At 28.4% G+C, this 4281-nt stretch overlaps 1 long non-coding RNA gene across 1 annotated transcript; it reads right to left on the bottom strand.

Moving 5' to 3' along the window:
* Nucleotides 1–753: 753 nt before the first annotated feature.
* Nucleotides 754–1494, bottom strand: LOC126690898 (uncharacterized). The gene is made up of 2 exons (XR_007644766.1): nt 1174–1494; nt 754–990 (listed from the first exon to the last, which is right to left on the bottom strand). It is a non-coding gene; the product is annotated as an uncharacterized LOC126690898 (long non-coding RNA).
* Between the last annotated feature and the right edge of the window lie 2787 nt (nt 1495–4281).

Below are 4281 nucleotides of genomic sequence, written 5' to 3'. Positions count from 1 at the left end.
GACTTGTGCACAAGCTGGCTTAAAGTGTAGCCCCATTTAGGCTAGTCCCAACTCTCTTACCTTAGACCCACGGGCTGCAGTATAGTAGGAGGGATCGAAGCCCAACAACACAAAAAGGTCCACCACACTATGGTAGTTGGTTTAAACCAAGGGACTAGTCATCTACTTAACTGTAAAGTGCCAAATAGGTGAGGTATGATTCTTTTCTGTGATCTATATATTTTCCCTTAATATTTAATAGTTTTTATGTTGTTTTTTCATTCTTTCATATTTTGTTCTTAACATGAGGCATGATGCATGATGCTATTGATTTGCGTGACATGATATCAATACAAAAAATTGGGCCTATAGTGGCGTTTGTAAAACGCCACTATAGGTACTAAAAATGCCACTATAGACCCATTTGGGCTATAGTGGCGTTTGCTAGAGTGGCGTTTGTAAAGGCCACTATTGTACCGCCACTATAGGTCTATCCTATAGTGGCGTTTGCAAACGCCACTATAGACCAATATTTTTTATTTTTAAAAATGCTATAGCAGCGTTTTAGAACGCCACTATAGGTCTATCAACAAACGCCACTATAGCATTTTTTTAAATTTAAAAAAATTGGTCTATAGTGACGGTACAATAGCGGCATTCTACAAACGCCACTATAGCCCAAAACCACCTAAAAAAAAATTGATTACCAAAAATTAATTTTTGGTAATCAAATGTTTTTTTTAATTGAATTAAAATTGTAATTAAATTAAAAGATACAAAACAAAACAAAGAACATAAATAAAACAAAATACGTTTAGCAAAATACAAATCCAAAAAACTAAAAATTCAAAAAAATACAAAATACAAACACTATAGCCCAGCAAATTCAAAATGAAACACAAACCCACCAAAAAAAAAAAAAATTCAAAATCAAACACAATATGCTCACGTTCAAAAAAAAAAAAAAAAATAGCAACTCCACCCCAACACATTCAGCCGCCATAGACCAACCTGCAATAAGAAATCATCAAATAGATTTTGAATTTTTCACTACTATTTTGGTTCTATTAACAAAGATATTATCACACTTGAGATCTCTATACCTATCAATAATAAAAAGCCAAAGAATTCACAAAAATTAATCCAGGAAAAGACCAAAACAATCATTAAAATTTTTTTAAAAAAATTACTTACTTGCAACTATACAACCAATGGCATCAAACACAATAGCACTCTTTCTTCAATCACAAATCCCATAATAGTAGCACCATTTACAAATTTAAACAAAATTAACAAGTTGCAACACCATCTTCAAATCCAAAACCCACTAACATTAACACCACGACAAATAAAATAGGGGAAATAAAATCAAAATGGAGAGGAAGACAAAAGAATAAATCCAGGAGTGTAGTGAAAGAAGGAAAAAAAAAAGAAACAAAAAAGAAGAGAAAGAAAGAAAGAACTCTAAAGAAGTGGAGATAAGGGAGAAAAAGAAAGAAAAAAAAAAAGAAGAGAAAGAAGAACTCTGAAGAAGTGGGTTAAGGGAGAAAAAGAAAGAAAAAAAAGAAAAAGAAAAAAAGAAAGAAGAAGTCTGAAGAAAGTGGAGACAAGGCATTGATAAGGTGAGTGGGGGTAGGTTGGGTTAGGTGGGTTTTGAATTTTGAATTTTGAATTTTTTTTTTTGTTTAGTTTTGAATTATGAAAATAATATATTCACAACATTTTCACAATAGTTTTACAACAAATCTTAAGTGGTAGGTTGTTATTAGTTGTTATTGTTGAGGCAAAAAAGTAATCTTAGTGTTAAGTTCAAATTTGAACCAATAACAACTAGCCATTTATGATTTATTGTGAAAATGTTGTTAAAATGTTGTGGACGTAGCATCTTTCACCACTTATGATTTGTTATGAAAATATTGTAAAAATGTTGTAAACATAACACCTCTCATACATATATTTATTTATTTAAATAGAGAAATGATATGTTCACAACATTTTAATAACAAATCTTAAGTGGTAGGTTGTCACTGTCTGGGTAAAAAAATAATCTTAGTGTCAAGTTTAAATTTAAACCAATAACAACTAATCACTTATGATTTTTTTGTGAAAATATTGTAAAAATGTTGTGAACGTAACATCATTCATTTAAACATAAACATATAAAATATATACATTTTAGTTTTGTTATGCTGAAACCCATTAAGTTTCTTTCTTCTTCTTCTTTTTTATTTATTTTTTATTTTTTATTTTTTAAGGAATATTGTAAAATATATTCGTAGAATTTGTTTAAGCCTACTGAACCAATTTGGTTTTTTTTTTTTTTTTTTTTTTTTTTTTTGAATATGCACTTTCGCACCTGTTAAACGCCACTACAGACCCTTTTAAAATGCCACTATAGGTCTTTTTCCTCTAACTCTATTAAAGAACCCCTACTGAAATTTAAAAAAAAAAAGTAAAATAAAAATTTCCTATAGTGGCGTTTTTTACAAACGCCACTGTAGGACCAGTTTTTTGTAGTGTATTTGATTACACTTTACTACAATTTTCTGGAAATCAGATGAATCTAAAAATATGCCTAGAAATGCGTATGCCTAAAATAATAAATGAACGCACCTTCTTGAATGGCATACACCATTCTAGGCCAACAATGATCTTCGTGTGCTCTTCTTTTAGTCAATAACTAGTTGTTGAACTGCTTCGCATGAATTATTCTATCTTATTTTTATAATTTATAAATTAATTGCTAACTCATATAATGGGTGTGCATGTATCTTATTTTTTTGAGAAACTACTTGTATCTTATTTGAGTAGTGTTAATTTTGCTTCTTCTTCTTCTTTCTTTCTATTTTTTTTTTTTTTTCATTTTTTGAGATTGGATGAACTTGCGTGAGAATTTTCTTTTCAATATATTTGTTTCTTTTACTCTCAACTTTTTTTTTTTTCAAAGTTCTGTATATATAAGTAATATCTTTTGAAATAGACAATGAAAAAGTTATGTATTTGAAAGGTCATTCAATCAGCACTCTCTCTTCTTCTTCTCTTCTTTTTTTTTTTTTTTTTTTTTTTTTTTTTTTTTTTTTTTTTTTTTAAATTATGTTCACTACAACAAAAGTGGGCTATAGTGATGAAACTTTTTGTCAAAATATGTGCTTATTTATTACAAAGTCATTATTTTTATAATGATTTATATGTAATTAATTAAGTGAGAAAAAATATATATGTTTAAATATTTTAACACTATAAAGTTTATTACATTGTTTTGTACAAGTGTATTTCACAATTTTGTTTTTTGGGTGGTTTTATGACCAGTGATAGTATAACAATATTTCTATTATGACCAATTATGTATAAGACTCAACCATTTCTTATATATCTAATCTAATATCTAACATAAGTCAAGCAAAAGGCTCTTCTAAAACTCTACTATTTTTGTTCATGGATCACCCACTACTACTGCATCATATGGCAAACAATTATTGGGGCATGTTTATATATTTTCCATGTCTCAATAATTTATTCAAAGTAGCCAAAAAATTGTAATTGAGTTGACTTGGAAATTCTAATCATGTAAGATAATTACAGGAACAAATTTTTACATTAATTCAATGCTTCATCTAAAGTACATTTGATGTATCATTAAGTTATCATTTTTCTAAAGGGATGAAATAGGGTCTTTAAATTGCAGTATATTTTGATAGCTACAACATAGGAGAGGGATAAAAAAAAAATCACCATAATTAAATCTTGTTTCTTCCTTCAAGTTATACTATGTTTGGAGTAACCCAAAGCAATCCCAATTACCAATATATATATATATATATATATATTTGTAGAAAATCCCAAAATAGAGATTTAAAATTAAAATTTTGTACTATATATATTTGGAGAGAATACACCATTCACCAAGTTCTTCTACATCTCACTATATATTATGGCTGCTCACTTTCTTGAGCATTTCACAAATGGGTTGAATCAATTTCTAACCATAAGTGCCCTTTGTAATGTTCATGGATTATGGTTCATGTAACATTTTAAATCCATAGATAAAAGAAATAAGTTTATATAGCACGTCAAGTTAAATGTTGAATTACCATGGGCCTTGTAGCTAAGTAGGAATCTTTGTGCATGGGGCTATAGGGGTCTAGGGAAGAAAGGGTTTGAGTTGTGATATATATTTCTACCTTTCACTAAATGGAACCACTATAAAACAAAAACAAAAACAAAAACAAAAACAAAAACAAAAACAAAAAAAAAAAAAAAACAAAAAAAAAAAAAAAAAAACAAAATACAGCAAACAAATGA

The sequence above is a fragment of the Quercus robur genome, chromosome 7, assembly GCF_932294415.1.
Source record: "Quercus robur chromosome 7, dhQueRobu3.1, whole genome shotgun sequence".
NCBI classification, from domain to species: Eukaryota; Viridiplantae; Streptophyta; class Magnoliopsida; order Fagales; family Fagaceae; genus Quercus; species Quercus robur.
Note: the sequence above shows the minus strand (reverse complement) of the source record. Positions and strands in the feature narration are given on the sequence as shown.